This window comes from Electrona antarctica (genome assembly GCF_951216825.1).
Source record: "Electrona antarctica genome assembly, chromosome: 18".
NCBI lineage: Eukaryota > Metazoa > Chordata > Actinopteri > Myctophiformes > Myctophidae > Electrona > Electrona antarctica.
Window position 1 is genome coordinate 33,712,648 of NC_136799.1, and position 25,108 is coordinate 33,737,755.

The 25,108-nt window shown below is 43.0% G+C and overlaps 1 protein-coding gene across 2 annotated transcripts in view; it reads left to right on the top strand.

Moving 5' to 3' along the window:
- LOC306942186 (latent-transforming growth factor beta-binding protein 2-like) overlaps window positions 1–25,108 on the top strand; it is a 126,932-nt gene that overhangs the window by 27,312 nt on the left and 74,512 nt on the right. The gene's annotated exons all lie outside the window — the stretch shown is intronic.

The following is a 25,108-nucleotide window of genomic DNA, read 5'->3' on the forward strand; positions in this document are numbered from 1 at the left end:
ACATACCAAAAACAAGAATAGACAAATACATACAGTACATAGTCACAAGATCCTAACCCTAACAACAGATTAAATAAAGTGCAAACTACAACCATCCTCCCACCCACCCCACCCCTGAAACAGAAACAGCTACTGCTTCCCTTATTAATGGTACGAATGGAAGTGGGTATGAATGAAAATGTGTACTCGTCACACAATGGTGTTGTGTGACTGAAAAAAGCGATGTTGTGAGCTGCCTGTAGATTTTCTATTTTGGAGAATTTTAAATGGCTGAATAATAGGGTGCTGGTTGAATTCCCTTGGCTTGGATTCCATGCAGTGCTGAAAGCTCTGCCGCTGCCTTTGAACAATAATAAAACAACGATGTAGGCATGCTATATCACTGACGACTGAGAGGTTTTAATATGAGCAGAATGTCTCAGACTGGATTTATACTGCCATTCTGTTTGATCTATGATGGCACACGGACATGCAGGCATGGCAGCCGTAGACGATTATGAAATGCTTTTGGCCTGATGTCATGGCAAAGTGATATTATGTCTTCAGTTGAAGATTATGCCTGATTTATACTTAGTTGTGCGTGGATATTGTGCACCAAAAGTTGTTAATCTACAAGCACACAACACGTCGCTCTGCAACACATTGTGAGCTTGTAGATCAGCTACAGTATTTTCGATATGCGACACCCGTGTGCAACTAATTATAATCCTTAGAAAATAAAAAAGTCAGCTAAACCCAGGCTCTGATACAATGTCTGGTGTTTGCGAGTAGAGCTACTTTTCATGTGCATTTGAAATATGATTTATATAACTCAAGAGTTCTCATTTCTCCAAAAAGACAACAATTTCGTTTTTCGAGAAATAATTCAAATCAGATATTGAAAGTGGGTTTGCAGTATGTTGGAAAGATTTATGCTAATTTGTATCACTGTTAACGGCTTTGTATAAGCCAACTAAACAATAAGAAATTGTATGATTTACATTCACTGCACAGTAGCTCATTATAATGCTTTGCATTGGTTGTTGTGTTTATCATTGTATTAAATCAAACCCAATGACTAGGACCATATGTTATGTTAAATTCTTATGGGGCTGCAAGGAAAATAAGCTAAACACACAAACAGAGCATGTTCTTCATCATTGCAGACCAGGGCTATATTGTACATTCACTACTTGGGAGGTTAAGATGTCATGCTTTAGAAACCGTGAATCCACCGATGTAAAAACGTAGGGAGACAAATTTTGATTTGCCAGACAGCGGTATTAACTCCTGTTATTTGCTATGAAAATAGAGACCTTGTTTGAAGGAATATGCTTTTCTTGAGCTTCACTACTGTATAAACATTTCAGTTTCTTGCTTGACTCATTTAAACAACAGTCTACCAATGTAGGTGTAACAACTGCTCTGTCAAGGTCTTTTTTTTTGTTTTTACATATTCAGCACATTCTCCAAAGTCTACTAATCAGACAGTTGCATGGCTCATACTTCTTGGCCGGGACACACTTCTATTTCTGTCCCAATCTCACTGGAAATGATACTAGGGAACTTTGCAGCATCTTTTTTTCTTCCTTCAACTTGCTTACTGCGAAAAGTTTCTGTCTTGATTTGTTTTTGGCAAATGAGGTTTTTTATCATGGCTCAATCCAGGCCTACAATCAAGAAGGATGAAAGAGAGTAATTGTTTTGTTACTGGAAAAATTATGATGGATTGTTGCATAGGGCTGTCGGCTGTGGGCTTATCTTGTCAAATTGTTCTAAGCTTTGGACATAGGCCCAATGCCTTTTGTAATCCATCGTTTGGAGGGCCGTAAATTGTGCGGGCACTGACTGTTGGGCACCTCTCAGTTTTCAATCACATCTGGGTAATATCTCCAAAAATCTCCACAACATTTCGCAATTACAGTTGACATTTATGGTTCACCACGTCCTAATCCTGAGGCCTGGGGGTCTCTGTCGCCATTATGTCACCCACTGTTCCTGGTGGTGTTATAGCATTATGCTGGCAGAGTCCTCCACATGTCTCTTATAGTGCAAAGGAATTCTACTAAATGGTTTGGCAGATGGCTCATTAAATAGATTTCTTTTATTTCTTTTATTTTTTTACCAAGCATGAGTGACATTGGAGTCACTAATCTTACTAGCTAGCTTCTAATCAACACAAGGCCCATCAGAAGTGCACAGTTGCTGTGCATATGTTTTCCTTGTGTTATTGACTCGTAAGACATTTTCTGTGGCATGAGTCACAGTGAGTCACAAAGAGAAGCGGAGACTGTCAGAAGCTGCAGGTTTGACATTACAAGAGGCAGACTTAACTGTCTTCCTGAGTCACGCATGCCTCTACCGTGAACATTTGGATCTCTCTGGGTTCTAATGGAGCTGACTAAGTGCTTTCAGCAGGTGTTGTTAAGCCGAGGATGAGCCATTTCCCCCTTGAACACGCTTCTCCAACTAATCCAATTATTTATAAATGTAGCCAAGCAGACCCAAATATCCTTCAGAAATAGCCAAAGATGACACAAAAGCTGTCCAAATGTTGAAAGGTATTAGACGCCATATTTAGTCGAATGCACTACTAAAGTGTTTGTGTAATGCACATTAAAGCCCCAGCCCGGTTGCTAATGCTCTCCAATCTCTGGGTCTAGAAAGAGATTGGAGGTGTTCGAGGTCAGCGTGAGAGAGAGGAGCGCACGATAGAGAGAGTAGACCAGCGCCAAGCCTACATTAGTAAGGAGAGGAGCAAAGAGGAGAGGTGCCTGAGCTTACCAGATCATTCACTCCATTACCCAACTACTGTATATTACTGACTCCACTTCGATTGCCAGTTGAGTTACACCAATAACAAGAAATAGGCAAAGAGGGAGGGAGAGAATAAGGTAACAAGGGAAGAAAAAACGAGAATAACAGAAAGAGAGATAATGAGTGAGGGCTATTTGTGCAGACAGAGGAGATTGGAGACGTAAAGGATTGAGGAGTTGTCTGTCTGGCTTGCTGTCAACCCACCACCCTGTTGTCCAGACCTGACACTTGGCCTTCCTGTTCACAGCATGGACTGGTCCAACATAATGAAATCAGACCATGTGGACCGTGTCGGCAGCAGATGGGGAAAGCATACTGCCTGAGGGAGTTTGTAGTTTGTCAACAGTACTGTATATTCAGGAGGGGAGACTCTCTGTCAAAGATCCCTAGAAAGCAGGTGCAGAATTCTCAAAAGAAAATTGAATTTACAGTAGCAATGCGCCAGAGGCTGAATGTGCTACAGGCTTTTCCGATTAGTCATTGAACAGGAAGAATACATTTTGTGGTCTGGTCACTCAGTTTAGCTGCATAATACGTGTTCCACGCTATTTAATCCATGTTTTTATGCTGCTTAATATGCTAAACCCGCTATTTGTTTTATGTGTTTAATTCACCGCTTTTTAATAATTAAAAAGAAACTGCGGCTTTGTCGCGGACCTGGTGACGAGGCCGCCGCGTTATGATGACGAAACCGGAAATCGACCCGTGCGCTGGGCTGCAAGGGCTTCTGGGAAAATGAGTTCAATGCAAGTGAACGGTGGTTTTGACTGGACTACAGCAGCTCTCGCTGCTTGTTGTTGTTTCGCATCGCGATGGTGTCATATTTTCCTCTTCAACAACAACCCATGGAACTATTTTCAGGCGGATTTTCATGGATCAAAGCCGCAAATTCTCTGGCGTATTTAAACAATCCTGGTAGCCTAGGTAGTTTGGATATATTCATTTAAAGCCCTTAAAGTGTTAAGAGGATACATGTTTGCTTCCATACCATCTCTGCGGTTATTGCACGGATGGAATAAAGTGGGTCCAAAGCCTTTGTAGAGACTTTGTAGTCTTGATAGTTACCAGCAGGTGAATGACTGTGGTAACATTTCATTGATGGCTAGCAGCACTTTCCTTTGGGATGTAGGCTTGACTGATATCAGGTCACAGATTTCTTTGGATAAGCCGGAACTAGTTTAATTAACAGTTTCTGTTTCCTCTTTGTGGTTACATTCCCCCAAGGAAGCTTAGAGAAGGAAGTGTCATGGTCACGTGACTGTGCTGCGCCATGGCACCGGAAGTTACATGAATACAAAGCAGTGAATGGAGCAAGCTTGACCAGCTCATAACAAACATTATTTACAGTATGAACCATTGAGACCTGTGTCATATAATCGGTCCAGGAATATAAAAGAAGACATACTGTATCACAGTTTGTTTTGTAATCATTTGCTTTTCGATGTGCACAGAGTGCACAGTACATCATTTTATTTAAGGATTTAAACAGCAGCAGGTATCGTTTCTGTTCCGGGGGTATCGCGAGATTTGGCTCAATTGGCTGCCAGACAGGAAACGGTGGACAGTCTTGCGATACTTGGCACGTTCAGAAACTTACTTTTTGCTCTTTAGATACCTCTATAAAATTACACAGTGTACACATCGAAAAGCAACACAGCAGACAATAATGTGTTATATGTCTTCTGTTATTTTCCAGAAGCGATTACTTTACAAAAGTAACTTACTTTTCATTCAGAAATAGTGTTTGTTCATGAGCTAGTCACTGAGCTCTCATTGACTCGAACTTCCTGGTATAGTTTGGGTCCCATGGTGCGACGAATCTGCCGTCTGGAATTGCGTGCTAGCAAAAATGACGTTGGTGACCTTACACTAAGCAGTGAAAATTGACAAACAAGCAGACATTGTAATGTGGAGCTATCAGAAGTAATAGTCAATGAATCAATAACCCAAACTTGTAGAACTAATCGAGTACTGCTCAAAGACCTTGACCCAGGAAATCTCACAGCAGAAAGCCTGGTTATTTTGGATGCCCATACACTCAATATTCCCTTAACATAGCATACAATACCATGACAGTTTGAATCTGAATATTCTTTAGTTTTTCAGTATATAAGTATAATAGCTGTACTATAATAACATGGATTTATCTGGATTTAGGGCTGGCTGTCAGCCCACAGCTGAACAGCTTTCCTGAGGACCAGTCCAGTTGTGTGACTCGATCAAATGCTGTCTGGAGGAACTCTGGCCTTACAGAGGTCAGCCGCAGTCAGCTCCTACAGAGGGGGAGAATGTTATTCTAGAGCAGTGGTTGGTTCTCAACCGTTTTCATGTCAAGATCCTACCAAATTTATATAGTAGTCCAACTGTCCCTGTACAGTATGTAGTAGGCCACAGACCCTCATCTGAAATTATTTTGTGTTATTCTTTTATAATTTATTTGATGTACTTTTTCATTAAAAGGGTATCTTTGAAAAACAAAGAAAAATAAAGAAAAAAGGAAAGAAGAAAAGGGCCCGCACACTATCGAAAACCTGCCAAAAATGGTCTTTATTAAATCGACGTTTCGGTCGTTAGACCTTCCTCAAGACGGACAACCTGTTGCAGTGTGCATCAGCCTTTTTCTATAAAGATTCTATAGCAGAAATAGCTACAAGCTCACAACGCATTGCATCACGACACGTTATGAACTACTTTTGAGTATCTGAAGTATAAAATTGGGTTAATGTGGTCATACTGGAACCCCCCCCCCCCCACGGACCCTACTTTGAGAACCATCGTTCTAATCGGGAATATGCCACCGAGTGAATAATTTGAATTTAGCACATTCACTGTATGAATGGCGGCCAGATCCTAAAACATGGATGGACAAAAACGTATGAGCATTTTTACACTCTCAAGAGTTAAATGAACACTCAGGATCTTCCTGCGCAACCACAAATGATCTTGGCTCTGGGGCCTGAGAACTGTTGTTCTGACTCCCCTGTATTCCTCCACTCTCCACCCCCCCCCCCCCCCCCCCCCACCCCCTCACTAACCCCACTCACCACCATCCTTCCTCCGGCCCCTTCACCTTGTCAGCAGCACGGAGACCTCCAACGGTCTGGCCACCTGACAGCAGCCTTGTCTCTGAGCCACTCCTATTAAAATTCATAATAGATGCATCTCATGATATACAGCTGGCAATTGCTCTATGGCGGAATAACACTTCTCACTGTAACCCAGACCTTCCTGTGGGGACTATTGCTCAGTAGGAGTGAAAGGATCATCCGTGCCAGCAACCACTCCTGGTGGCCACAGCCAGGCTGTCAGCCACCTTCATGAGGGTCAGGGCCAGTGGAACTGTGATAAGGCATTTGAGGATGCGTTCACTGCTTCCTCATGGCCCTAGAACTCTCTCTCTCTCTCTCTTTCTCTCTCTCTCTCTCTCTCTCTCTCTCTCTCTCTCTCTCTCTCTCTCAGACAGCAGTCCTTCAGAGGAAACAAAAGAGGCAGAACAGGATGTGTGTGCAGCATAGACTGACACGCCCCAGGTCATTTCTCTCTGGCCTTCACCATTACACAATCAAACATGTGAAGAGTCCGGCAAAGTTGCGTTGATTATTGAACACCTGTACAGGATGCAATTCATATATTCTACTTTACTGTCTGTCTTGAATTGGACCATAAATGTACAACACATCCAATGCCTTGTCCTGCTATAATATAACCATCGATAATAGTTTTATAAGTGAACTATTATACCAGATACTTATACTACTACTACTTATACTACTACTACTACGACCTAAGGTTCAAGAGTCGTAGAGCAGCCATGAAACTGATATGAAAAGTTTTTCCTTGGCCTACTGTAAGCGGGCGTGCAAGTTCACGGCAATTGGGCGTTCATGATTTGTGGCATTTATTTGCAAAACAGGCCACTCCCGCGATTTGCTTTGGAAGCCAATCGTAGCCAATCAGGGAAAGGAATGAGAAATCTGACATATACATCTTGATCACATGACTTCAGAGATAATGGGCTCTGTCATATCCCATACCTTACCTGCAAGTATTGAACACTTTCCGTGAATTACGCTTTTAGGAGCTTCCACTATGCGTAAACGTTATCTTTTAGGAGCTTCCACTATGCGTAAACGTTATCTTGCGGCCACACAACCCACTATTCCTTTTGCCGACTTCTATATTTGCAGGTGGAGGTGTGTCTGTAGGCGTGTTGATGCCCTTTCTCTATATTTGCAGGTGGAGGTGTGTCTGTAGGCGTGTTGATGCCCTTTCTCTATATTTGCAGGTGGAGGTGTGTCTGTAGGCGTGTTGATGCCCTTTCTCTATATTTGCAGGTGGAGGTGTGTCTGTAGGCGTGTTGATGCCCTTTCTCTATATTTGCAGGTGGAGGTGTGTCTGTAGGCGTGTTGATGCCCTTTCTCTATATTTGCAGGTGGAGGTGTGTCTGTAGGCGTGTTGATGCCCTTTCTCTATATTTGCAGGTGGAGGTGTGTCTGTAGGCGTGTTGATGCCCTTTCTCTATATTTGCTAAATTATACACACAAGGTTTAGGACAACGGAACGTGCCTCTTCAAACCACCCGTAATGCGAATCCGTTAGATGAAAGAATGCGCTACTGTGACGGTGAGACCTGAGTTGGAGCTGCCTCGGCTTGACGCACATTCACAGCTCAGAGGTCTTGTTCTGTCTTAATTCTCCACAAATCTCTGTGATTGTAATTTTCCCATAATCAGCAGTGTCAATCCCTTGTGCTCATTGTGTTTAATTGTCTAGACTCTAGTCAAAGATTTTTTTTACTTTATTGAGTCAATCACAGATTTGTAACTTTGTTCGCATTGTGCACGATTTACTCGTTCAGTTTCATCACCCCATCATTGCGCAGCAAATATTTAATGGATTTCAATTAATGTAAAATTCCCCATAATCAGTAACACGTAGCGGATACTTGTGTCAACCAAATGAAAGGCAATTAAAGGCTAGATGGGTGTAATTTCCAATGTGATTTCGCCATATTTCAGTGCAAGTCTGTTTAATTAATCAGATTTTCTGAACCTTTTTTCCGCTTGATACCGTTTCGTAGAGAGGCCTCTTACACAATACTAAATCCCCAAATTAAGGTAAAAGTGCCCCTGACGCAACATAGGGCCCAATGTGTACAGATTTGCATGAGGACAAGATTCGCTGCTCATAGGAAAACACACGTACAGTACGGGCACACAAGGACAGACGGACAGGGGCGATATTATTACTATTATTATTACATCTGATCAAGTATTGTATAGTATTATTGTGTGTGTGTGTGTGTGTGTGTGTGTGTGTGTGTGTGTGTGTGTGTGTGTGTGTGTGTGTGTGTGTGTGTGTGTGTGTTCTGGATAATGAATGACCAATGAGCTCAATAACAGACCGCTGTCTAATCAAAGGCTCAGAGCACCTGCTGCGCTGCTTGATTGCTTGCACTGGGGATAACGACTTGAGCATGCCTTCTCTTAAAGGTAATGGCATTTGGCACGGTGATTGGTTTTATTAATGTAACGCCCAAACCACACCTATGCATAACGTGACAGGTAGCGCAGGTGTTTTAGGGATGTGCAGGCTATGGTGTCGGAAGAATGCAACTTTTCCACAGGATTTGCACCATGCTAAATTCCCAAATAGTAGGTATAGAAACTTTGGACGACAATAGAGCCCATAATCCAATCCACATACAGTCACAATTACGGTGTGACTGTATGTGCGTCTCAGACTTCATGTTGATCTCAGACTCAAATCTCTGCCCAATTTACCCAGCATTGACTTTCATTTTAAAATTAAAGTTAAATATAAAAAATACATGAGACATTTCCCCAGTGGCAGCATGTGCAAGAAACTTGCCATCGATTGCTATAGCCATTTCGGAGATTGACCCGGGACAAATACATGGACAGACTCACAGACAGACCCCGTTCTAGACGGCTCGGCCACTAGGAACCACGCAGTAAAAACAGAAAGTAACCATTTGTCAGAACAGTCAGGCCTTCAGAGTTTTTCCATATGATCTGCAGCCATGTAGGCAATTAGGTGGAGCCTGATTACATAAGTCAGTCATACACAGTGATGTATTGAGGTGTCGAAGAAAAGCCACCCAGGAACATGTAACATAATGACCCTTAAACGGATGATACATATGCCTTTCACTGCCGTAACTGTTTGGCTCATGCCCTGGTGACTAATACTGCCGGTGGTTTGGTGGCTTGTTGACTCAAGGCTTTGGACTGACCCACACAGCCGCTTCTCAGAGGAAACTGTGGTCACCGCAGGAGTTCTTCATGTTAATCGTGGATCTCCAGACAAACCACACCACCAGCAATGAAGGAAACCGCTGTCAAAATACTCTAGGTGACCTCACCACCTGCCGGCTCGTCGATGCGTATAGAAATGTAATGTTTTATTAGTACTGGTAGTAATGCTCACAAGTATACTTGAAGGTAAGGAAACATTCTTGAATTATTAAAATACATTGCCACTCACGAGACCTTTATTGACCCTGTGAGAGACAGTTGCCATAGCAGCACCACATTATGAAACACAGGACAGATAGATAGATACACATACAGCATGTAAACTTGAAGAGTAAAAAAAACTAATAAGAAAGGAGTAAACGGGTAGCAACGTACAGGGATTAGAAATATCTTAACAAGAAACCCAAAGGATAATTAAATGGTCTTGCCTGGCCATCTGCACTTAAACATACCGGTATGGTGGAGCTCAACAGGAAAGTATAGTCTAGATGTACTGTAGTCAACCTGTTCGTGAACAATTCCTCCCCAGTGGTATGGGTAAATAATATGTAAAGTAAATCTACACTGGATAAATGAGGAATGTACAATCTAGCAATGTTAAAACATTCTTCCTAACTCTGTGAGAGGCAAATAAATAAGCTTTAAATCCCACAGTAGCTTTAGATCTCGTAATACAATATAGTAGCCGGTATGTGTGTTCTGAAAACTAAGAATGTTAAATAGCTACCATGCCTGGGGGAAGCTCTCCATACTGTAACACCTGGCAGTCTGCTATCCTAATCAAACAGGAAGTGTCCAGAGTTGTCCTCTTGTCTCACTGTTCTGCCAAAATAATAGAAGCCAGCAACTGGGAGAGGGGAGAGGACCGAAGGTCTGACGCAAAGTAGAGTAGAAGGCACTCTCCTATACAGTTCTATCTCGTTCAGAAATACTCAGTAAAATCCTCAGAGTTCATTTATCCATTGCCATTGGTAATTTAATTCTCAGGATTAATTTAAAGGGAAACATTGCAGATTTCCCATTGTTGTGTGGAGATTAATAACATACGGTATGTGGCTTGGACCACTGACCTAGCGGTCTAGGCACCTATAAGCTCCAGTGCAGCCTGAGAGTGTGTCGCAGGTTTGAGTCCCAATCCCGACGACCTTTGCTGCGTGTCACTCCCCGTCTCTCTCAATTTCCTGTCTACATACTGTATTCTATCAACTAGAAGCCTGCGGCCGGTCTCGCTCTGAAAGAAAAAGGAAAAAAATGGTGTAATGCAGAAACCTGTGGCCTGTAGAATGATGTTGACATGTTGACATGTTGACATTCCCTGAAGAAGGCAACTTGTTGCCGAAACGTTGGAAAAATAAAGATTTTGATGGCATCGTGACTACGAGCTGTGCGGCCTCTTTCCTTTCTCAGCTGTAGAATGATGTTACCATAGGTGTGCGACTGTGCGTCGTGCGGTCTCGCTCTAGAGCCACGGTGAAAAATGATGTTGCGTAGAGTGGTCCTATTGGGCAAAAGAGGTGGCTGAAATGTGCCTGAATAATGCGTTTTATATTCACTGTACAATATGTGAGGACATTGAGGGCAGGATAATAAGCCTAAAACCTTGGCAGAGTACTTGTGAATAGTCTGTGGAAGTGTGGAGGCAAGTGGAGTGCTGGTAAGCTCGGCCCTAACAAACCAGACAACACATTGACCTGACATTGATAAAGGCATAAAAAAATAAGTGGGATTTTTCAGGATATTTTGCGGAGATACAGAAGGCATAGGGTATTTCTTTCTATATTATTTTCTATATTATTGATCCTCTGATTCTTCTCATATCAAAACAATGGAATTTACATTGAAACTCGAAAAATATCCCTTTAGCACTGGGTGGGTTTTACTCTGTAACCACATGACCACGTGTTGGGCTGTGATCTGCTTCCCCCGGTGTGAGCACGGCGGTAATGAACTTGAACGAGGTCAGGCTGACAGGGTCAGGCTAACGAGGTCCAGGCTAACGAGATCCAGGCCGGCGAGGCCACTGGCTGACGGGATCAGTGCTTGCGGCGGACAGGCGCATTTGGCTTAAATGCTGATGCTACAAACTTGACCTTTGGTCCTGACCCTGGTCCCCAGTGAGCACTTTCACTTGTGATTTGAAAGGACGGGGTCTTTCCGGAACATGGTTGGACATCCTCTGCCGTGGGTTAGACGGGGGAGGACACTGTGTCGATCTGCTAACGCTGGATTATTGAACGTCAACACGGCAGAGTGCAGAGTCAGCTCGGGAGGTGACCTTGTCCTCAGCTGAACTCGGATATAATATTCGACTTATTCCAGAACAACAACAAAACAAAAGTCAACAGGATATCTTTGTCATATAAGACCTTTTTTAATTTAATCTTTATTTTACCAGACAAGTTGAATTACTTGAATACTGTACGTCTCAAAAGCCATATCTGGCCATGCCAGCCATTAAAGGCAGTTTTAGAACAAAACTGAAATACTCTCCCGAAGAGAGAGAAACATTAGCTTTTATATAAATGTATTTATTTATCTGTGTTCAGTTACATACAGTATAATTAAATATCTTATTGAACTTGACAATTTTTGTATACTACTATAAACGTAAGCAATATATACTAGTTCATAGTACGATGAGCTTACATTGCAATTGTTTATTTTATTTTATTTTATTGTATTTTCTTGGGGGGAGGGGGGGGGGGGGAATGGGAGGGGGGAGTCAATGTGGTTAAACACAAGTTTTCCTAGATGGGAAGACCCTTAAAACGATGTGATATTGCCCGGGCCAGACCAGGAATCAGAGTTGGTTGGTTCCCCTCTGCAAACATCGAGCCAAGCAAGTCCCACGAGTGCCTGGCTTCCTGCTAGGCCAGAGGGAACAAAGGACCATAGAGAACTCAGCGTGGGACAGATATGTCTCTCTCGCTCCCTCCCAGCCAAACTCTCTAAAGCCCCATCAGAAACATGCTCTCTCTGCCTCAGCGCTGGCGGGCTGAGGGTCCCTGGCCAAATGCTACTCATCAACCAGTCCTGCAGCTGTTGGAGGGACGAAAAAAAAGGGAAAAAAACAGAAAACAGTTATTGAGAGAGATGGAGCCTCTCCCAGAATGCACCGCAGTCTCCAATTCCGAAGCCTATAGCAGATGGAGGTAGCATCAATCAGGCTGTGTTCCAGTGATAGAGAGTGGTGTTGAAAACATGAATTAGCGATATGGCTCAGTGTTGGACCAGTTTATCCATTTGGAGGTCAGGAGGCAGGGTCCCCATGGGCCCATGCAGGCAGTGGATGAAACCTGTAGTTCCAACTCCAATACCAGCAAGTCAATGTTAAATGTCAAGCAGGTCCACAGTGAGCACATCTATCCTACAGCTTTGCTGCTCAGAACGTGGATATGCACACATCTGACATACTGTACCAGCCCTCCCACAGACAAAGATTCTCGTCAACTCTTCCCATTTCCAGATGTCGAAAGTAAATTCTTTTTTCTTTGCTTTCTTCACTTCTTCTTTTTCTCAGTGAAGTTTTTTTTATTGCCTTTCGAACAGCTTTCACGGGGCTCGTGTCAAACATTCTCTTGATAACTTCTCTTATTGAAACACCTGTTTGGCTTTTACTGTAGAAAGTGACATTCTGACCCTGACCAGGGGAAGACATACCTTGAGGCAGCAACTCATACTACCTCTCCTGCTGACCTGTCTCGTCGCAATTTTCTAATGATGCCGAATGATCCGACTGACTACAATAAACTGGAGAGTATTAAATATCTATCTCTCCAGGGCTGGACTGGGACAAAAATTCGGCCCGGTCATTTTCGCGTGAATTTGGCCCAGACCAGCCCACCACAACCAGCACGCAGATAGCAGAAACTTTACCGCCCGCTCCGTCAAGGCACACACAAACAAACAAGCCCTAATACCGCCACTTTTACAGAACAACATAAATGATACAAACCCACAGACAACTACACAACCCTTTGTTGCTCTCACAAGAATGATGATGGCAAAAGGATTCAAGATAGAAGAGGGTTAATTTGTCACACTGATACAGGTACAGTGACCTTTCCTGGTGGCCTGCCTGCCTGTCAAAAAATAAAAAAAATAAAAATGTTTTTTCATCATCATGGCAGCCCCCTACGGTCGCAGCCCACCGGGAATATGCCCGGTACGTTCTATGGCCAGTCCAGCCCTGTATCTCTCTCTCTCTCTCTCTGTCTCTCTCTCTCTCTCTCTCCCTCTCTCAGTTCACCATGTCTCCAGGCATTTTGATTCTGGTCCCTGAACCACAGTAACCACCCTGCTTTGCTTCCATCCAGAACCACTGCTCACTGGGCCACAGTAACCACCCTGCTTTGCTTCCATCCAGAACCACTGCTCACTGGGCCACAGTAACCACCCTGCTTTGCTTCCATCCAGAACCACTGCTCACTGGGCTACTGCATAGCTCCATTCTCCATTCTGCAAGCACTGAGGTGGAAATACACAAGTTGGCAGGGGTGTCACCTCCTCCTGGCCCCCAGTAGATGAAAAGAAATCAACTGTTTATTTCACAGCTTTTGGCCTGCGATTAAGTGGACAGTAATAGTGATACATATAGTGAACTTGGAGCATCTGCAGACCTCGTTGGAGTCAGGTTTCGTGAAGCGCAATTTTCATTCAGACACTGGGTAAATTTATGCCTAGAAAATTAAGTGAATCTTCATCTCATAATTTCTCTGTCTAGCAATTCTGTGTCCAAAGAGCGATCTTCGCAAAATAAAATTCTGACAAACGTTTGCTGCTGCTCTCCAGTCTCCATACTGCCTAAGGACCCAGTTGTTGCTCTGATCTGAGCCTCATCCCCCGGGACAGATAAAGGCCCATAGCATTGAAAGAGTTCAACGAAGCTTGCTTGTTCAATCTAACCCCATTGTAATTCATTGCACCCAAGGCCTGGCTGCTACTAGCAGGATTCCTGGAAGACCAGCCAAGCCAGACAGAGCGAACATGATTTAATCCAGTCTCTATGGCCGGTGCGATAAACCCTCTTACACACCCACCCAGATTTTCACAAGGGGAAAATATTCTGCCAGGAGCCAAATTAGCCAAGTCATAATGACTCGAGATGCTATCAATCCAAGACTGCGATGTAATTGCTCACTCATGTTTGGCCTTATACTTATTTGGCCTTGTAAGAAGACCCAGATTTTGCCCTGGTTTTCGGAAAGAAACCTTTGGTTGAAACACCTCATAAGTTCTTCTTACCAGTTGTTTTCAAATTATTCCTATTGTCTTACATTATTGCATTATGTACATGTTGGTGGCAAACAATAGTGTACTGTGGGTGACTGTAATTAAATAGCAGGTGATTATCATTAAATGACAATCATTGCTAGTGAATAGTGGCATTGTGGGGATTGTACCATATGGTACTGCAAAACACTTCCATATCGTCCTATGAATACTACATAGTATAACTCTGTTCATTATAGCAAATCTTATCAAAAAGGTAAAATATACATTACATTTGTTTTGTGTTTGTGGATTGTGAATATTTGTAAAATGTGACATATGCCATTGAACATGAAGGGACTTCTTGCTTCTGGTCTGATGGTGGTTAACCACTTAAGCCTTTTGTCGTACAATGGTGTTGCACAGCAAAAAGAAACAATCTAAGCTCTCAACGCATTACACCACAACATTTCTGAACGTTACCACCTATAATGAGATATTCCATCAGCACATCGGTTCCCAAGTATCGTGAGCGTAATAGTGGATGTGGTGTTTTTGATGTGGGTGTGTCAGCAATGTTCCATAATGTTTTCCAAATCGCTAACTCATTCATTATAGTGGATTACTGTAGATAGGTTGTAATAATAATAATAATAATAATAATAATAATAATAATAATAATAATAATAATAATAATAATAATAATAATAATAATATTAGTAATAGTAATAATGGCGCAGATTTATTATAAGTACCCAAATGAAAAAAAGGAAACAACTTTATTAAGAAAAAAAGGATAAAAAGAGAAGTGCTACTGTAGATTAAAAATGATATAAAGCAAAGCCAGGGCTGAGGGGACATCGACCTCAGCTTGGAAAGGCTGCCCTGAAGAGGTGGGTTTTGAGTGTGGTTTTGAAGGAAGGGAGGGAGGGGGCGTTTTTAATATGGTTAGGGAGTTTTTTTGTAGGGTGTTCCAAACCTCAATAACTTTTTTTAAAATCACTATATAGTCCAATACAAATTACCCAGTATAGACCTCAAAATGTAGTGAACAAATGATGAACACTACATTAGCCCAAATGTCCCATAATGCAAAGCAAAGACGTTTGAAAGGGGGAAAGGGGACGCAACAAACAAACATGACAGCAGTCAGTTAGACTGTGGTGAGTATGTAAATGTTGTTTCAGTTGACGTTTTTATAGTATTATTTTTAATTACCGAAGATAAAGTTAATGGTTAATTGTTTACTTTTTTGATGGGGCCATTAGTAGTACAAATGATTGTTAGCTTTTTGTGGTTAGCATTTCCATGATTGCAACAGATCAGACACAGGGGATTGGGGGATACCCTATCTTCAGACATCAGACTTCAGATCAACTTTATTATCCTACACGAGGAAATTAATTTGGTCCAGTGCTCCAGACATAAAAACACTCCAAAATCCACAGTAAATCAATACACTGGTAAGACTTGAGCTTAGACACATTCAATCACATGGAGACTAAAACATGGAGAGTAATACAAATATATTTATATAAATATAAATATTTAAAAAAAACTGTGAATCACTTAATATTCAAGTTTGGTGTTAAGTGCAAATGTGCAAGTAACCAGGTAAAAACCTGATAGAAGTCTCTTTCTCCCAACCAGGTTGCTATACTGTGACCGATAATGTGTTCCAAACATATTTGTTGTTATACTGAATCATTCCCTATACCTATAGTGAACAATATAGAATTACTGTAGCTATGTAGTGAGTTGTGAATGAGTTGGAAGACAGACTATGTGCAAGTTTGAGTAATGACAGCCATATAGGTGGCAAACAAACATTACGTCCCTCTTGCACAACCAATAAAAACCAGTGGTGTGTTGTTCCTTTTCATTAGGCCAACCTTAGCCTGTTAGCACCAGGTGTAACGATTCCGCTGCTTTGTCAAAGTTCCCAACCCTTCAATTATTGCGCTGTCGAAAACACATTAACCTTACCACCCTCAAGCTAAGCACCCTAGGTTATCTGAGGTGTATGCTCTGAAGTGTAGCCACAGTAGTGTAAAGTAGCTCTTAGTTGTCTATCTGCAAAACAACGTTGTGTGATTCATATCACCCATTTATTGCTGCCTTATGAGGTTGTGATCAACAGCAAGGGGACAACGAAAAATGGCTATACAATTCTCTCTTATAGCTTTCCTCAACTAATTAATCACTGCTCCACCAGAGCCCAATGTTTTTGATAATGCACGTAATGATCTTTCTCCAGCCAAGCACTGGGTCTCTGTCGCTAATTAAATCCACATGGAACTGGTCAAATATGACTTCATGGTAAATGTATAATGCGGATGTGCCTTATCCTTACTGTACATTAATTGTTCAGGCAGGCGATGTCACTGAAATTCTCTGAAGCCAAACGACCAATAAAGACTCTTTAGGGGATACAGTATAGTACAGTAGATGATCATGTAATTCTCCATTGACACGCATATATAACACACCCACCCTAGCAGTACTGGCCGTGAGAACAGCTGAGACTCTAGCTAGGTTATAGCGCTGACCACCAGAGATTAAACATTCACAAAAGGCTGTAATTTAAGGCTGGGCTTTGATGTGACAGAGGCTGGTGTTGTTATTTTAGAATTTTAAAATGAACGCCAACATTGCACCCTCCCGTCATTTGACCTTGTTGCCATGAGGAACAAGCAACAACAATATCGTAAAAATGCCCCAAGAACTGTGGGGGATATTATGTTTTTTGTGGCATGCTCAGGATCAAACCTTGAGATCTTATTGAGAGAAACACATGGAGACCTCAGTGGTTGAATGGTGAATGAGGGGCCTTTGCGTAAGGCCCGAGAAATGAGATGTGTGACCACAGTGGTGGTTGACCACTGGTGGTGCAGCTGGCCTGGTGTTCCGGCTGGCTGGGTGGGTAAAAAAGGATTAATACATTCTCAACTCCCAGACACTTCTTTTACCTCTGAAAATACACACAAAGCCTGCTAGGAGAGACCAAAGACTTGACTTAATTTCTCCAAATCCAAGCCAGATCAAAGCTGGACATCAATCAAATCTGTTCAAAGGAAAAGAAAATCACCCTATATTATGATTATCCTATTATCTTGTAATTCCTTATCGCATATGTAAACAAAAAAGTTGGCAAAGTAGACTATATAGGCTAGTTAGCTCATGATAGCATCTTGTCTGACTATTTGGTATGCTTCCTCTTTTCCTAGTTGCATCGTTATTCTGTTCTTGAGGCGATGACCAAGATTCATAGCTCTATTGGGATTTGAATACATAACATTAGCAGGAGTTAAAGTGTGCGTCTCTTTGCTCATGTTCTTCGAATAAATGCCTCCTGGGCCCAGTTTCAAGGTCTGCTCTCTGCTGCCCATGTCTACATGCTTTATTATGGAGAACCAAAGCCTTCTGCTCAGAACATTCTTTAACATTGTGATGTGATTAATGTACGGTACAGAACGATACATGCTATCAAAGTGCCTCTTCATCTCAGAGACATTGTGCTGTTCCAAGCTTTGAGGTACTAGATACTTTAGTCTTACTGTATATCACACACTTCTCTGTAAAATCACAATTTCATAACCACAATTCAAAGCCATACTTACTGGCTGATCTGGACAACAGGATCCACATGTAAACAGCATGGCTCCAAAGTAGATCTCAGCATGGCTCCAATGTGGACCCTATGACATCAACCATCTACATTCTACTGTATGACATATTTATGACACATGACTCCACATTTGGCAAGGTTTCAGTGCAACGCAGCTCCCATTATAAAATGTGCTTATAAAGCTTTTTTGTTGTTGTTGTTGGTTTTGCAAAGGTACTACTGTTGTCTACTGGCACTGTGCATACAAAGTTTGGTGATGAATGTTACAGCGCTTAGCGAGATTAAAGCTCGTGACTCCAGACAGACGGACGGAAGGACACACACACACACACACACACACACACACACACACACACACACACACACACACACACACACACACACACACACACACAGAAGTGCATGTTAAAGGATGGGAATGACGCCAGGTTGCGTAGCTGTGGTTCAAACGCCCACAGAGTGGACTGCTGAGCCCACAAGCTCCCACGCTTCATATTTGAATGCACAAGTGTATTCTGCAAATACACCAATATGTCTACCTTTAGTTTGGTGCCAAACTGAGTGCTTGCAGAGAACGAGATGTACAAAGCCTCCATTGTTTAGGTTACTGTCTGTGCGATCGAATAACAATTAGCCGGTTTGCCAGAATTCTGTTGTTGTTGTCATCCAAATTAGTGTGATCATCCACACATTCATTCTCCAGCTGTGAAATGATTTATGATCTCTTGTACTCTCTATGAATTAGGTAAAGAATGTGAGTAAACTTGGGTTTACAATCTATTTATTTACCATGTACTAAGTAGACTTAGAATGGTCCTAATTACAAGCAACTGTTATGTAATGAGGGTTTTTTGGGGATTTCTGTCAGAAAGAGGTAAACAGAGCCATTAAACATGTTTAAATAGTTAATAAGAGGGTAGACTCAGGCAGCTACACAGTAACACAGCTCTTCTCTTGTTTTTTCAGAGAACTATAGAACAGGGATGATTCCCAAACTTTTTTCAGCACCCCCCCCCCCCCACACACACACAATCTTACATGCCGCAAGCTTTGTAATCTTTGGCATGTTTTTTGCTTGGTTCTATTGTTTCTGCATATTTACCCGTCACCCATTTTGGGTCATGGACCCGCTTTTTTATGGGTCGCAAAAGTTTAGGAAACACTGCTGTAGAATGTTCCAGGGTCTTGACTCTAGTCTGTCTGGAGGTCATGTCCGGTATGATGCTAAATATAAAGGCCTAACACAAAGAGCAGTCTGGCAGAGCAAAGCCCTGAGGCTGGAGGGTTGCATGTGGCATTAAGACCCTCGCCGAGAGGCTGATGGCAAACACTTCTGGCTGCTGTCAGACGTCCTTGTTTAGACAGTCTGTGCAAAGCCAAATGTCTCCCTCCAACTTCCAGACGATCTCTTGATATCAGTTCTATTTTCTGCACTAGCTGCCATAAGCCAACTCTCCAAGCCATTAGATGTGAGTTCTGACTTTGGTATTTTCAATTTCAAACAAATTGGGATGAAAGATTGGCTTTGCCATGGTAGGGTTGTGGCGGGACTGAAGTGCCGAGGGAAAAACTGTTTAATATCACAATCCAAGCCACTTGGCACTGTAAGCCCTACGCAACTAGGATGTCTGTTTTTGAAACGTTAGTCTCAGTTGACAAATATGATTTATTCCATGTGATGAGGTAGAGAGATAGGTAGGTAAATATTCTATAGCTAGTGGATCAGCTGTTGCCCTTGCTGCGCAGTCCTATAGATAAACAATGTTATGAGCTTATAGAGCAGAGTGCGCCAGGGAGATGGGTTCAGATGTAAACAGTCTCTGAGGAGCTGAACTGGGTCTGTGTGTGTGTGTGTGTGTCTGTGTGACTGTGTGTGTGTGTGTGTGTGTGTGTGTGTGTGTGTGGGGGGGTGTTAATGCTAACTGTTATTGCTAACTGTGGATCATATCGGACAATCGCATAAATACAGAATGTGTGTGCTAGCTTACTGGCTACTGTTTTGCAACGGGCAACTTTACTTTCAGGAACAACACATGCACAGTTGAGATGATAGGAAGTGGTGTGTTCTCTAAGCCCCCAGTGTGACTTTTGTTCCTGACACTATTTTAGACAAAAGAAAGAAAGAGAAAAAAGGAAAGAAAAAAAAACCTGCCGCACAGAACGCCTCTACGGAAGCATCACTTTTCCCTGCCTCTCTTCAAAGTTAGCCGAGCATTTGGCTTGGCAGCAGTGTTCATTGCGTTCTATTAACAGCATGGTTTATTAGATACAGCATCAGCAAAAGGATTAAAGATCTGTGGTGTTGTTTTTTTTTTTTTTTTTACTGTTCCCCAGTTCTCAGCAACATGTGCCCCCAATTGCCCCCCCCCCCCCCCCCCCCCCCACACACACACCCTCCTGATACGGCTCATCTGGGTCAGAGGGCGTGGCTGGATCAGAGAGTTGGAACTGACGATAGTGCTGTCCGTCATTCTTTTTACGAGAACTCATATGCATAATGTCGTAATGTGGTGACGGGTTCAAAGAGTCTTAGCACGGCACGTGCGAAGTTATACTTTTGTAATGTGTTGGACACTTTGCATTGTTGTTTTGCGAGCAGTGTAGGATTTTGGCTATCACTGTGATTTGCAATTTCCCCGAATGTGATAGATTTACTTCTAATTACCTTCCACATATGTGAAAGGAATGATGAGCGTGAACAGCTAGTGCCAATATACGTCTCGGTCAGAGTTCTCCTGTCTATCAGTTATAATCTAGAACTTTGATCAAGTATTTGGACACAGATATATCTGGCACTGGTGCGGCAATTCCTTTACCCTTTAATGTAACTCCTAAACACATGTAACACATTTCACGATAACAACACATTACATTGAACCTTACACGCAGTGCATAGACTACCAAAGTCATTTAATTGGATACATGATGAACATTATATGGTCTCACATGATGCAAGAATCATATGAAACCAAGATCATGTTCGTCGTATGTATGCAGAGCGACGTGCAAGGTTAGAGTAAATGCCACGCTCCCTTGTCCACAAACGACTGTTCAGGTAAAGAGAGTTCAAGAGAAAACAATGATGTACTACAAAGCTATATCAATGGTTGTCTGGAGGAGGAGAACGAGAACCATTGTTACTGTAAGGCTTTCATTCCAAAAAAGCTTACTGGACCATTCAGTTCACCCACTTGCATTTAGCGTCTTGTTTTTTGAGGGATACAGATTTTTTCCCCCACACGTCTCAATATTTGCTATCAACAAGGAAAGGAGAAATTAGGTCAAATGTCCGCCAAATATGGCGTAAATTTGTGCAGCAGGCATTCTAATGGCAGTATGAGATGATCATGATGATGTACGATGATAAGAGCGCCCCTCACTTCACACGAGTGTGATGGACCCTCACAGTACAAAAGGAAAAGGCTGTTGCTTGTTTACATTCTGCACTGCCTGAAACTGACTGCATGTTACTTGGAAAAATGGCAAAAGTTGGAAGAAAGAGACACAGTCCAATATGGGATTACTTTGAATATGACAGCGAGAGAGACGCAAGGAAGTGCCTTGTGGAAAAGGATGATCGTAAAATATGCGGAGAACGTCGGAAGGGTATAGGGCTATTGTATAAGGATCGGGCATTCGTGGAATGAGCAACACAGCTAAATGTGTGGGTAGCGCCCCCAAAACATTTGCCAAAATGGCAAGTGGTTGGTATTCACCCTTGCCACAACAGCTTGGTTTGATATGGAACAGTATCTCTCTCACGGGAAAGACAGAACTTGTCATCATTAAAGGCAATCTCAATGCAGTGAGATTCTGGAGCCAGTGGCGATCCCATATCTTCAGAATATGGGACCTAATGCCATCCTCCAGGATGACAACGCTCGCCCCATAGAGCCAGGATCACAGAGTACCTCCAAACTTTAGGAGTGGAGAGGATGGAATGGCCTGCCGTGAGTCCAGACCTCAACCCAATTGAACACTTGTGGGATCAGCTCGGGCGTGCTGTACGAGTGTACGTGCTGTACGTGCGACCAACAGAACCAAGTGTTGTTTTTTCCTTATTACTGTGGGAGAGTGCAATCATCCAATCCACTAAGCAACTCAAAGCAAGGGTTGTTATACCAACCATTTGCAATTTTGGCACATTTTTTGGTATCCACACGTTTAGCTGTGTTGCTCATTCCACGAATGCCCGATCCTTACAATCTATACAGACTATACCTCGTTGTACAGGTGACAACGATCAACGATTATAATTATATAAAACATAATACCAATTGGTATTATCAAAGTGAAGAAATAAAGTACCAAAGTTACGTTTCTGAACTTTTGTTGCTGAGTTTATATTTTGAAATGGTATATTTTTTAGGTTTTATTACACAATACTTACTCTGATCTTTTTTAATCCTATACCTGACAAAAAAAACAAAGTACGAAAAAAAAGTACTAAACTAAAACTAAGCATTTTCACCAAAATGAAAACTAAATAAAAACTAGCAAACCCGCTCTAAAACTAACCAAATTAGATTCTTTTTTTCAAAACTAACTAAAACTTAACTATAATGAAAAAAACAAAACTATTATAACCTTCAGACACACGCACGCACGCACGCACGCACGCACGCACGCACGCACGCACGCACACACACACACACACACACACACACACACACACACACACACACACACACACACACACACACACACACACACACACACACACACACACATACACACACACACACACACTAATATGATCAGTGCTTTGTTTCCGTCTTCAGTCCATATGTTCCTACTACAGCAGCCTTCTTATACATACCACTGTAGTCTGTGATTTAATTAAAATGGCATGGCTCTCACTGGATACCTCAAAAACATCTCTCCCTGAGATGTGTTTCATGTAATCTTGGCACTGGCAGAGGCCTTTTTGCAGATTGCTTTTCCATCCACCCAGAACAAGGTGAGGGGAATCCTATCTCGTTAGAATGCTGGGACCTTGAAGCTGCTAATGATGACATCAAACGTGCACACCGCGCCGTGCCTGCCCCCTCCACCCTATGATCTGCAGTCACCGAGGAGGGCGATGAGCTCATGCTGGGAGGGAATCGTTTTGCTGTTGAGAGAGAGAGAGAGAGAGAGAGAGAGAGAGAGAGAGAGAGAGAGAGAGATGAGACAGAGAGAAAGATAGAGAGAGGAAAAATAGAGATGGACAGAGAGAGAGAGAGAGAGAGAGAGAGAGAGAAAGTGCATGCAACATCTGGTCCAGCCAAGGAAATGGTGCAGGATGCGTGCAGGTCAGGTGTCACTGTCAGCAGTGGAAAAAAGCCTGTAATGACGTGGACGGGCTGGTTCTGGATGGTAAGGCCACCTCCAGCCTCACTCAGCACCACGACAGCACACCACTTGTTTGAAACAAGCACATCTATAGTTTCCCTTGTTTCACGTCCTCTTTCACAGAACCCAACCCAGTGTGGGTCAGCAGCTGTCAGCCAAAGGTGGCTGCATTTTTTATTTTCATTTAGCGTCCTGTCACATAGGCGGCTGGAATGTGGTTTGTGCTCTGCGAATGAAGAGACATGCGGAGGCTTGTGCTGCGTCTGGTACAGCTGGGAGTGGGCGTACAGTATGCGTGTGCGTGAGCATGCGTGTGCACACATTCGTTTACTATGTATACTCCGTGCAAGCAGGCCTTGCTTGTGTTTGTTTGTCTGATTATCCTTGTGTCTGCCTTTGTGTCTGAGACTGAGATTTAATGTGTAAATACGTGGTGTGTGGTTTTAAACCGCACGTAATAAATGGTAATGCTTGGTTTATTTCCTAATCTGCGGTTTGATTACAGACTGGCAGGCATTGCAGGGCCACAGGTGTGCTTGTCTGATGTAGCCAGGCTGGTTCCTCTTTTGTCTTGGTCCGCTGGCTCTCTATCAGCGCAGAGCTGTGGGATCCAGATGTTCTGAATCCCAACAGTCCTTCACGTGTGTGTGTGTGGGGGGGGGGGGGGGGGGGGCTTTTTTTGAGACAGACCCCAGGTAGGGCTGTTTATTTGTCTGTCTGTCTGTCTGTCTGTCTGTCTGTCTGTCTGTCTGTCTGTCTGTCTGTCTGCCTGCCTGCCTGCCTGCCTGCCTGTCTGTCTGTCTGTCTGCCTGCCTGCCTGCCTGCCTGCCTGGTCTGTTGGGCCAGAGGTTTCCCCCAGGTGACTCACATGAGCTCAGCATCATCCAGGCTGCCCCACCGCTGCGTGGGTAATTAACCCAAATTAAATGCTCGCCGGCGAAAAACGTGCTCTGTGCACTCTGTGGCCGGATCCTTGTTCTCCGACCCCAGTTTTAATGCTTCCTGCTGCCCCCTGTACGGCGCAGGATGTTGCTCTCTGGGACGTCACAGTCGAAACAGAACCGGAACACGGAGTTCATTATGTAGCCGAGCACATACGGTACAATGACTGATGGAATGGTTCTGTAGCCCTGATGGGAGGATATGATGTGATTAAAACACACACACACACACACACACACACACACACACACACACACACACACACACACACACACACACACACACACACACATGTACATACATTCATGCACAATTCCGGGGGGGGGGGGGGGAATTGCGAGTCTTTTCTCGCCTGGATGCTTTAATTTCTGCTAATCAGTGTTGAATGGTCTTCTATTATGAAATGTCTTTAATACCAAACAGAATCTTTGATTAATTAGGTGAAGCTCATGCCTCCATGACTTAGAGCAGATGTGTGTCGAGCGCCACAGGCTTTAACAAGGATATGATATTATTGATTCAATTAAAACATGATGTCCAAATCATTTCATCTATAAAAGCAGCTGCTCTGACCAGTAATGCTATGACCTAAGACAGCATGTTTGTCTCTCAGGCATATGATGTTATGTTACACATGGTCACAGTGTTTAAGTGGATTACACGGTGGTGTGTGTATAGGTTGATTGTGGGTGTATCTGCGACTGTGGGCGTTGCTTTCTGGCACAATGTTAGCTTTTATCTGAGGTCATAAGAAAAGGGGGGAGGAGGCTGCTGGCTTGGCTTGGGAACCAGAGGGTCACTGGTTCAAGTCCAGCGCAGATCACATTATGGAGTATGACTGGTATACCAGGCCAGATGCCAGTTCGCCTCCTGGGCACTACCAAGCAAGCATGGCACTGATTCCCTGACGAACTGCTCC